Consider the following 11,824-nt stretch of genomic DNA (forward strand, 5'->3'; position numbering starts at 1 on the left):
TTCCACTGGGTGACAAGGTCCCTGTGCCTGCTATCTTGGCAATTAGAGCCTCATCTCCACCCCTAGAGTTCAGAGATTGCCCAAAGCATCAAAAATAATTTTTCTGAGAAAAAAAAATCATTTCTTTTGTCAACATCTCAGCAGTTCTCAAGATTCTAATCTGAAAGGCTGGTAGACCACATTAATTAAGAATCTAGTCTACGCCTGCCTTAAAAAAAAATTTAATGTCACATAAAATCTCCAAAAAAGTAAATGTTATCTGCCTGAGATTACAGTCTCTGTAACATCAGTCAATCAAAAACGTACGTTCATGTTAAGCCTGGTCTTGAGGAAATGGCTTATTCCAGACCCCCTGGGAGTATAGGTAGGGCTGGCTGCAGAGTGTGGGAGTATTCTGGGATAAGGGGACGTACTGGTCGCATGGCTGTTGGAACTGCTAGGCTTCACCTTAACCTAGCCTAACCCCTCAGTCCACCTCCCAAGCTCTAGGCTGCCCTTGAAGAACAAGCCCAGACCCTCCAGCCCTTGGCTCAGCACAGACTAGCTACCCAGTGGCTTTGTTTAAGCTCGAGATTTGATGCCCCTGGGAGCTAGTACCCTGCCCTAAGCAAAGCTCCCCTCCCAGCCCTCCTCCCTAGCCACGTCACTGTTTGCAGGTCTCTCAGTAAATGCCAGCTACGGAGTAAATGTCACAGGACCGAGCCTTCCTGGTGCCCTAGGCACACATTCCCTCCTCTCTCCAGCCTCCTGGGCTCTCAAGAGGGGAAGCAAGCAGGCAAACGCCAGGCCTGGGTGCTTGCCCCCCTCCTCTTCTGAACTGCCAGCTTTTATTTAAAAATAGGATCCCATCTCATTTCCACTTCAGGGGCAGCAAGGCGGAGTTCTAGAGAGACCATCAGTAAATCCTGTTTAATGAAAGAACATCACGGAAGCGGTATTCAACAGCAGAGGGTTCATGGGAAAGACCGATATGTCGGGACGAGTCTTGAGGCAGGGGAATGGGCTTCGCCTGTGCTAGGCATCAAGAAGGATGGCAGGTCAGGACCTGGACCCAGGCAACACTCCCTAACGTCCCACGCTGGCCCGAGTGAGGCAAAGCAGGGGTACTCTCCACTCTGTGCCACCTTGAGGACTGCCCTACTCACCTGACCTTCGCGCCTGCTGTGTACAGCCTGGTCCTACCCACTGCCCCTCCCTCCTCTACACACAAACCCTTTAACAGCTCTGCTAATACATTATGAGTAACTGAACCACAAAGAAACAAACGATGAAGTCTTCTGTTTCTTCTTTACCATTACTGATTTTGTTTAAACAAAAATATTCCCATCTCATTACAGTGTCAGGGTTGAGGGGGGGTAAAAAAAAAAAAAAGACAAACTCTCTCAAAACCACCATTTCATTAGAGGACATTGTCAGAGCGCCCCTGTGTGCAAGGCCCCGATTCTCCCAGGAAACAAGAGTTGCCATGGCTAGCAGGACAGAGATGTCTCCCCGCCAAGGATGGATAGTTAGCTGTGTCCACATCTCTAAATGGGACAAAGGCTAGAAGTGGAGGTGAAAGAAGGCCAAGGGCCTGTAGATTCATATCACGAACATGGTCCGTGGGGTTGACTGTGTGCCTGCTGTGTATCTTGTCCTGGCCATTCCCAAGAGTGTAGACTAATGGTGACCTGCCCCCACTTACCGTCTCTGGTCCCTGCTAGGCAGTGGCCAGGATGGACTCCCACACACGCGGTCTCGTTGTGTCGACAGTCTCGGCTCCAGGCAGAATCCAAACATCCAGGTAGCAAGGTTAAGCTTGGTAAGCGGCCCCCTCCCCATGTACTCCTTTAGTGAAGATGTGATGTCAGTGAATTCTAACGAAAGTGTGTTTGTCGGCGCAAGAGACTCACCCCAAATCCAGGAGGATGGTACAATGTCTTTGTGAAGGGATGGGTCCTCGCGCTGGGTGAGCTGGGGTCCTCGTGGGGTCCTCGCGGGGTCCTCGCGCTGGGCATCCTGGGATCCTCACGCTAGGCATCCTGGGGTCCTCGCACAGAGCGTCCCGGGGTCCTCGCGGCAGGTGTCCAAGGGTCCTCAGTCTTCAGCCAGCATGGCCGGTGGGCAATGCCAGCTTTGGGGAAAGGCAATGAATTAGAATTCCTACGAAGCGAAAACCGTGGGAAAAAAGAAAAGGCACCTGTACTCACACGGATGAAGACACGCAGCGGCCTCACCTGCTCCTCTGTGGAGATGGGCGGCTCGTGGAACCTGAGCACAACAGGAAATGGCACAGGAAGACGCGACAGGCCTGGATAGTAGCCCCCAAAACAACACCAATGATCAGCAAGGGGCCTAAGAGTGCCGAGGCATGGACTCTCAGGGACACAGTGGTGGAACGAACGCGTGGCCAACACCCACCAGGGAGCGACCGACGATGACGACGACGATAAGGGGGTGTCCAGGGCCAGTAAACCAAGTCATAGACTTTGGTTTAAGCCCCTGGTCACTCAGCCCCTGGAAACCAGGCCCACAGGAGAAGAACCATCAAGGGATTGTCCAACAAGCACTGGGACGCTTCTGGCAACTGAGGTGACACTGAGTCACGGCGGCGGCGCGGGGGGGGGGGGGGGGGGCGCACAATGGGATGGGAACCTGGTGGCAAGGCTAAGGGCAGCGGGTGGACCAGGTCAGGGTTTAGCAAGGGAAGCCAGACTGTAAAGCAGAGGGGTGGCTGAGACCCGAGAGAGGGTGGAATAGGATGACCCCAGGGATGGAGGCACAGTTGGGTGTTAGGGAGACACCATGGGAAAAGGCTATGCAAGCAGAATGCCAAGAGGGTGATGAACCCGGGCACTGTAGAAGCGGGGGGGGGGGGGGGGGAGAGGGGGAAGGACGGCGGAGGGGGGGAGGACGGCAGAGGGGGGAGGGTGAGCCAGCAGGTAGAGAAGAGCAGGTGGGCAGCCAGGCAAAGGCGGGGCCTGCACATGCTCTCTGAAGGCTCCTAGCGTTTGGGACACAGTCACTAGCCAATTGGGGGCGAAAAGGCTGGACTGAGTCCCAGGGGGAGGAACAAACTGTGGAAAGGGCCCAATAGCCTCAGACCCCCATCCATTACTATCATCATCTCATAGAGGGAGACCTGTGTGGCCAGGACCGGTGGCACATCACAGCTGTTCCTTTTGCGTTTGCCTCAGCCCTAAGCTGCAGGGCCAGTAGCCCGTACTCAGCCATGAATGGGGAGGAAGGCAGAGAGGGGGGGGGGGGCAAGGCCCTGGGGGTGGGCAGGTCTGCGTAAAGGCAGGGCAGGCAAACCAGGCCCACCCCATGCCCTCTGAATGTCCTCTACGGAGCCAGAGACCACTGCTCTGGCTCCCAGACAACCCCCCAGCTTGCCCTCCCTGGAAGCAGAGGTCATCAAGGGACAAGCTAGGTGGCAGGTGCCAAGCCCAGGGCCAGGACCATGGGCACGCTCAGTTAGGATCAACTGTTGGATGACAGGGTCAACACGCGAATGAATGCAGAGGCGCAACAGTAGGACCCCCTTCAAAGGGGGCTGTCGCTAGGGCAGGAGGCTGCAGTTCCCAAGTCCCTCGAGCCACCTCCTTCCTCTGACCCTCAGCTGCCCAGGCGTGACAGACAGTTGAGCCAATCCATTCGTCCACTTGTCCCACCATACATCCCACATACTCTTACTGAGCCCCACTATTTACCAGGTTGGTGCTGGGACACCCAGAGGAGGAAGGGGTGGCCTAGGGGCACCCCGGAAGGGCCAGATTCAAATGGGAGAGGGAGACAAACAGAGGGAGGCTGAGACAAAGAATGGAGGGGGGGAAATGGGCAGTAGAGGCAGAAAAACAGTAGTTCTCAGAAGAATTGGGGGGTTAGGGCTTTTCCTGCCTCTCCTCGCCCCCCTCCCTTGGCCTAATCCCCACAGCGTCCCATGTGTCCTTATTGATCCCACAGATGTTGAATACCCAGAATGCCTTAGGCCTGTGGGCCAACTATTCTGAAGCCAGTCTAGATAGCTGGGCTGAAAGGGGGGGGGGGGGGGTGCTATATCCACTGATGCCTGGAAAGTACCAATGTTCACTGAGTCCCAGGAAGTGGAGCAGGGAATGAAACACTCACTGTGCTGAAGTTAGCTTGAACCCTCCTACTTACAGGCTGCCTGCCATCAAGATCTGGAGGGCATGGGGTGGGGGTGGGGGGCATGTTTGAGTTGTTCAAGGCTGAAGTTTGGAGGCCTGACGACCTAGGACTGTAAGATGCTAAGCAAGGCCCTCTACATGCGCCCTAACTTTTGAAATATTCCCAGAGTCCTAGAATATCAGAAGTGGTGTCAGGGACCTATTATTTTACTAATTGATAGGTATTTGCGAGAGGGGGACCCTGGGGACAGTGGAAGTCTCTATAACTGACTCTACACTGTGGAGAGGGGAGCTCATGTGTGCGTGCGTGCGTGTGTGTGTGTGTGTGTGTGTGTGTGTGTGTGTGTTTCCCGACTACCAGAGGCCTTGACCTTCAGCCTAGTGCGCTAGCTTCAACTCTAACACAAGGTGGGGACCTAATTTGGACCCTTAGTGCTGTAGAGCTTAGCTGGTGGACCCACTGAGGGAAGAGGGGAGGGAGCCTCCCTCACAGGGCCTATAACAGGTTTGTTGATTGCTGGGGTGGAACTGGGAAACCTGGCAGGGGGGCTGGGTGAGGGAAGGAATGAGTGTGGTCAGTGTGGACCATTTGTAGCCCCTCAACTCAGAGCTCCCTTCAACTTGCAACCCCACTCAATGGGTCTCGCGCTGGGACAGGCCTTAGAATTCAAGTAAGGAGGGAAATCTACACCTGACATTAAAGTGTGGCTTCAGAACCCAAGCCCCCCCCCCGCGCTGCGCCCCCCCCCTCCCCAACCACACAGCCACCAGCTCGGCTCATTATGGTAATCAGTGTGTTTTCCCTTTGCAGACAAAGCGGGCTCCTTAGGAGATGAATATTAGAGCCCAGCAGCTACCTCATTAGCTGTGCAGCCTCTTCCTTCCATGAGGCCCCAAGATTAGCCCCATGTTCATTAAGGAGAAAGGGTAAAGAGTAGAATAAAACTGGGGGGTGGGGAAGCTCAGCTGGAGGGGGGGGGTGGCGGCAAGGGTAGCTCCATCCTGCAGGCTGGTCATTCTCTGAGACCCTTGTACCACTGGAACTTAATCACCAGTCCAGGGAGGCAGTAGGGAAGGGGCTGAGGATGCAGAGGTTAAACCTCAGAGAGGAACTCAATACCTTTCCAAGGGGTGACGTGATATGGAAGTTTCCTGGGATTTGTCACTGGGTAATCAACTTAAAAGCTTCCTTCTGTTTTTTTTCCCCCCCTTCTAAGCTCAGGCTAAGCTAAGGAGAAGCTTTTTCTAGATGAGGTTTGGGTTGGTCCTAACAGTCTCCTAACCCCCTTCCTTGCCTGTGCTGCCTTCAGTGCCCCTTTGCCCTCCTCTGCCCTCCCCTTGCCCCGTCTCCTCTTTTGGTCTTCTCTGTGGGAACCTAACTTCGAGAAAATTTAATTATGATCCAAATTGCATTTGCTCAGGAATTCCTAATTGATTTCACTTCCAGCCCCTCAGCTAGGGAGTCTGTGTCTTACCTGGCAGAACTCACCTGGCCTTTCAGGTGAAGATCATTAACCCTGTTGTCTGAGCCAAGAGGGCTTGGAAGAGCTGACCTACACCGTGGTCCCAGGTCAAATGCTTTACCTAAGACCTGAACCCAGAGGTCCAGTGTGCTCTAGCACTTTGCCATCTGGCAGGAGGAAGGCGGGGGGGCAGGTTTGGGGAACTGAGAGAGCTGGGAATGCAAGTTCCCAGGGAAGGTGAGAGGAATTGTGTCCATGAAGCCAGTAATGTGGAAATAGGAGGGAACCAGAGCCAAGAAGCCATGGAACAGGAAGATGGAGATGCATGTGTCCTTGTGTCCAGCCAGGCTGGAACCGGGCCAAGGGTCAAGCTACAGAAAAGTCTTTACCTGAGCGAGAGCCGATCGATGGAGAAGAGCGAGTCAGGAAGCAGTGGGTTGGAGGGGAAATTGGAGGTGAGGAAGGAAAGCAGCGAGTGTAGACAGGCCTCTCGAGAAGCCGGGCTGTGAAGGAAAGACAGACACTGCAGTGGCAAGGAAGGAGGACAGGAGGAAGTGGGCTCCAGGTGGAGACAGCAGAGTCAGGAGTCCCAGAGGGGGGACTGAGGTGGAGGTGCGGGCTTCAACAGGTTCATGTCCACTGCTGAAACCGAAGAGGTCATGAGGGCAACACTATGTGGGGGCCCCAGACGGAGAAACCACTTGGTAACCTCTGCTTCCCTGGGGGATGGCAGGCCGGCCCTGGGTCAGGACAGGGGTTTGTGAGCATCAAATGAATGGACGATTGGAAGTAGAGGGACCAGGGTAGCTCCAGTCTCCACATGCTCTGAAGAGCAACGAGGGGACGGGGCAGTCGGGAAAGCCCCTGGCCACTCTGGAAGATAGAAAGGGTCACCCTGAATTAACTCAGAGCGGGGCTCCGCCCACTGCATTTGTCACCTTCTAAGTCTTCCTTGTGCCTTTATTTGCCTCATAATCCAATCAGGCCCTTTCAGAGGCCTGGACTATTGTCCACCCCAAGCTGGGCTTCCCTAAAGCAACCCAGTTGTGTTTTTGTCTTGTCTGGACAAAACTGGTTGGTTTAAAAGGCAACCAAAGAAAGTGCTGGTAAAATGAGGGCCTCACTTAGCCACCGAAAGAGACTATTCTAATTGTCTTTGTACCTCAGCCATAGCCTGGTGAGTTGGGCACATGGTCAGCAACTCAGAAAATGTTTGTTGAATTAATTTCTTTTTTTTACTTCTGGAAATTATTTGTTGAACACAAATACACCCAGCACCTACCGGGTGCTCACTATTGTGAGAGAATAGGGCTGGACAGTGGGCGATATGAACAGCCTCATTGGCTAGCATTTTGCAATTTCACGGCAATTTACAAAGCACTTTCTTATAAGGTACATCGTTTGGTCTTCAAAAGTACTCTGTGGGGGTAGATAAACTGATTTCTTCCCCCCTCCCCCGCCCCACCTTTTTTTTCCTTTCTTTGTTTTTCTTCTTCTTCTTTTTAAAATAGCTATTTAGGTGTGAAAGGAACTGAAACGTGGAGGCTAAGTGACTTGGGTAAGTCACAGCGTTACTAAGAGGTGAAGTCAGCACATGCGACCAGACTTGGGCACCCCCTCCCCAGCAGCTCCCCAAGACCACCCTTGGGAAGCTGGGATTTCAGACAGACTTTCCCATTGTGAAATGTCTGATAGGAGATAAAGGGACTCTTCGAAGAACTTTAGGCAGAGGACAGGGGATGGGCCCATCAGGGCCACCCAAGTCCAACTCTAAACCCTTCTCTTGCCAAGCAACGTGGCAAAATACTTCACTGTCCTCGGTGTAAATTTAAGCCCAAGCCTATGAGTGAGGCTGTACTCTCCCAGTTCTCTTTCCCACCTACCTGTTTAAAATCATGAATAGCACTGCCAATTCATCCCTCTCTGGACATGACACTACCCCCTGTACACACACGTCTTACAAAGAAACAACATAGGCGTATTACATAGAAAGTGCTCTGGAAATGGCCACATGTCCTCACTCAAAGTCTCCCCGACGGCCTGCTGTCGTTAGGAGCCCCTACCTGGTGCGCAGGGGCTGCAGGAGTCTGTGTGAGAATAGACGAGACAAGTGAGAGAAATGCACAGGTGAGAGCAGACCCACCTGCAAGCCTTTCAACAAACATGTGCTGAGGCCTCGGCCCAGCCCTACCTCAGGCTGCGCTAGTTCATTTAATTCTCACAACAACCCTAGGAGGTTGCTCCTAATGTCCCCACTACCCCAAAATGAAGGGACATCTCCAAGGAGGTGGGTGGAGGGGGGAGCATGCCTTTGGGGGGGGGGGAGTCAGCCACATGCTCATTCCAGAAGCACCCAACCCCACCCACAGAGTTGCCAGCAAGATGCTGGTAGCCCCAGGCCCAGGCCCCGCCCCCCAACCTGAGAGGTTCCCAAAGGGATCCTTCTGCTCAGGACATCATTAGGACAACATCATCAGGCACAAAGAATGCCCCCCCTTGGGTAGGGGAGCACTCCAGGTCACTCCAGATGAACACAAGCAGAGACATACATGGAAGGGCTCAGACTCAAGGCACAAGCAGAGCAAAGGTTGAGGGCAATGACCAATGCCCCCTCACTAGGGCAACGGGTCAAGGTTTAAACCCAGAGGGAGGCTAGCTGGAAATGCTGGTCCTCTCTGTCCTTTGTCCCTCGATGTCCTGATCTTGGGGGGTCCACAAGAGATTGCTCTGTATGCTGGTGGGTTCCAGGAATCCATGCTCCTTGGCTCTACAAATAACCAAAGGTTAGAGAACTCAGAAAATGCCCAAGTCTAGGTATTAATTACAATTCAAGCTAATTAATTACAATTACAGCTAATTATTTAACATTTTAAATTGTCTTTAATGGCTAATGGGTCTGGGGGTGGTGAGTGGGAAATTGGCAGGGGAGTCCACTGGCCATATAATGTGCAAGCAACTTGAGGGAGTGGCTGTGGTACCAGAAGGCGGAGGTGCAGAGCAGGCACTGCCACAGGTGCTTGAGTAGCAGCTTGACATCCAAAGAAGGTGGTCCTTGAAGACTGGGGTGACGTCATCCCTGATGAGCGATCCCTTGGTATGGGAGGGGCCTGTTAGAAACAGCATAGAGCAGCATAGAGAGGGAGGGGGCAAGTGAAAGGAAAGGGAAGGCTTGAGAGGAAAAGAGGGAGGGATCAGGGAGGAGGAGCAGGGATGAGATGAAGGGGAGGGAGAAGTAAGGGAGGGGTAAAAGGAATGAGGGAAATGGGGAAGGGAGGGGGAGGAGGGAGGAGGGGAGGGGGGAAGAGGGAGGAGGGAAGAGGGAGGAGGGAGTAGAAATGGGAGGAGGCAGGAGAGAGAGGAGAAATGGGAGGGGGAAGATGGGAGGGGAAAGAGGGAGAGATGAAATGGGAGGGGGAGGAGGGAGGAGAAATGGGAGGGGGAAGGAGGGAGAAAAGAAATGGGAGGGGGAGGAGGGACAGGAGAAATGGGAGGGGGAGGAGGAGGGGAAATGGGAGGGGAGGACAGCAATGGGAGGGGTACAGATGAGTTGATTGACAGGTCACAAGTGTTAGCTATGTGCGCATGCGCAACTCTAGTGCCACGCTAGCGGGCCAAGAACCATTTGCACATAGAGACCGCTAGGGGGCGCGCGGCCCTCACCAAGAATCGGATAGCACAACCACCTGCGGCGCCCCCACTGGCGCCAAGGCGCAGCTGTTAGAGCTACGCTGACGTAGGAGGAGGGAGGGGGTACCCAACAGGTTTCAAGCTTGGGGGGGGCATAGCCCACACCAGCCCATCTTTCAGGGTCGCTGTGCACCCCCATCGCCTCTCCAAGGTAACATTAGCCAGAGCCAATTTACAGACATGACGCAGCACCCACACGCACATCTAGGAGCCACCTCCCAGCAGAGATAAGAAGACCCTGCATAAGGGGCTCCCCCAGACCACAATTCTACTTCTGATAAGTAAAAACACAAAGCTGCCTGCCCCCCCTATCAATAAATCCAATTAACCATAATTAACATTTAAAGACCCAGTTCTTAATACACAGGTCTTCAGCTAGATGACATCAAATAAAGGCAGACCACTCTGCCTCCCCCCAGAATCAACACCCTTCTCCCCAAAACCTTGGCCCCCCCTTTACCACACCAAGTCTCAAGACCCCTAAGGATGGTGCCTAATTAACATTTCTGCAATCCTTTTTCAAAACGCCACAACATTCTAAGACCCCCCTCCGAAAACAAAAATCACTGAAAATTAATTAATCTGCGTCTATGACACCCTAAACACACAACCACTGCAGATGACGCCATCTCTGGCCCATGCAGGTCCTGGAGGAGCTCCTCAGTGAACCCATGAATCTATTAACATTTCCTCTTAGATAAGTGAACCCACAGTCCTGCAGCCAATCTTGCGCTGGACCCCCTCCTGCAGGAGAACAAAGGCCACCTCCCCTCTCCTCCTCTCCCCTCCCCTCCCCTCCCCACCCCGCCCCCCAAAATTCCGCAGTGCCACCAGCGCCCTCTTGCGGCCATCAAGAGAACCTTCCAGAAACCTGCCACGTAGCAACCCTCTGGCGCCCCCCCCTCCCGCCAGCCAGCCCAGGATGAGGAGGGGGCAGCCAAGGGGGGGGGGCTTGACAGGGACAAAGGAAACGGCAAAAGGTGATTTACCAAAAGTCAAAAACCTTCAACACGTCAGAATCTTGCAATGACCATCATGCGCAATGCTGAATTCCCAGCACTCTGATCACCCCCCCACACACCTCCACACACCCCCTTTTCTGCAGTTTTCTCTTCCTTCTCAGATCCAAGGACATGGATTTCTGTCTATCCTAGCCCACCTCCCACTTCTGTTCTATCTGCGCCCCCCCCCCCCGATTCCTTGACCCTAGACCCAACTGCAGCCTTCCCTGCGTGATCTGAGGGTCTCCATCAGATTTGCCTGTGACACCATCTCTCTCCACCGTTAAATTGGCCGCATCAGGGGAAGCGGATAGTAACGGTTACAATTTTTTTTTCCTATATTTTGCATGAGGTCAGGTCTACACTAAACATGAGCATCTGGATTCGGAATTGCTGGTGAACACGAACCTCTAAATCTCACGCCCACGATCCACCGAGAACCTGGCTAAAGCCTAGGGGAAAAAGATGGCTCAAGACCCTTCTCCTCAGGTACCTTTCCTCCCTAATCCGTGGGGCTTGCAGAACGCATCGCCGCCATGTCTCCCACCATTAATGCAATTCTAAAGGTGGCTTTGAACGCCCGAAATCAAGCTTTTAGACCCCAGAAGCCACAATACACTGGATTTGGGGGGGGGTGTCTCTGATTACTGCCGTTATTCATAACTGGGGTGTCTTCCACACAGCCCACCCTCCAGGACTAAGTGAGAACGGAGCTCTGGTCTACACTCCAGGAAAATGTGTCCGAGGACTCCCTTCCTGACAGAATTTCATGTCAGATGCAGGGGACTATCTAAGTAAGGGGCTGCCTTCGGGAGAAGGTCGCCCAGCATACGCCTTTCGGCAAGTCCAGGGGGACAGAACCTAAGCGAGAGGGAGATGTCGCCTTCGTTTTGCACATCCTTTCAGGCAGAGGATGGCCAACAACTCACCAGGTAAGAGATTCTCCCGCGGGCGCCCCGGTCTCTGGAAGAGCTGCAGCCAAGGCCAGCAGAGGCGAGGCGAGCTCTATACCAGCTCTTCGCCGTCTGCGCTAGGGGCTGGCTGGGTGGGGTTTATATAAAGGCGCAGAAGGGGTGGTCTTTGACGTCAGCGCATTCTGCTGCAATGCGCTCATTTCTCTAAAAGTGATTGGCTGGAAAAATGAGCCCCCCAGATTCTATGACAAATTGCTGTAGCCGCACCCAGACTGCAGCAAAGAACGGAGGAAAAAAAAATCTGCCGCAGTGGCCCTGGCCGCCATGACCAACACCCTGTGGTCGCTGATGTTTTTTCCCTACATGAGCCCTGATCATGGGTAGAAGGGCAATTTGTAGACATAATATGGGGGCTAATAACCCCAAATGATAATTGTCCTCAGGAGGCCAAGGATAAAGGTGGGATACCGGGGACTGGCAGACCGCTTGCCCGGGTTTGCAGAACATCAGTCAGAGGCGGAAAAGAGAGCGCTGGGGTTGGTTTGGGGTTTTTTTTTTCTCTTTAATTGTTAAAAAACTCATTGTGCTAGGAAATAAAAAACCCAGATAAAATAATTGCTTCCCAAATA

At 53.3% G+C, this 11,824-nt stretch overlaps 1 long non-coding RNA gene across 7 annotated transcripts in view; it reads right to left on the reverse strand.

Moving 5' to 3' along the window:
- The window catches only part of LOC311603596, a 32,658-nt gene extending 21,346 nt beyond the window's left edge, over positions 1–11,312 (reverse strand). For 4 of the 7 annotated variants that reach the window (XR_014781160.1, XR_014781161.1, XR_014781162.1 and 1 more), the window contains exons 1-5: positions 11,211–11,312; positions 8,572–8,700; positions 5,983–8,360; positions 2,217–2,290; positions 1,893–2,113 (exon numbers count right to left, since the gene is read on the reverse strand). This is a non-coding gene — a long non-coding RNA (uncharacterized lncRNA). Of the gene's footprint in view, positions 1–1,892; positions 2,114–2,189; positions 2,291–5,982; positions 8,361–8,571; positions 8,762–11,210 lie in introns of all 7 variants that reach the window. The other 3 variants (XR_014781164.1, XR_014781165.1, XR_014781166.1) reach the window with 3 other exon arrangements.
- Positions 11,313–11,824: the final 512 nt, after the last annotated feature.

The sequence above is a fragment of the Acomys minous genome (genome assembly GCF_964271855.1).
Source record: "Acomys minous genome assembly, chromosome: 8".
NCBI classification, from domain to species: Eukaryota; Metazoa; Chordata; class Mammalia; order Rodentia; family Muridae; genus Acomys; species Acomys minous.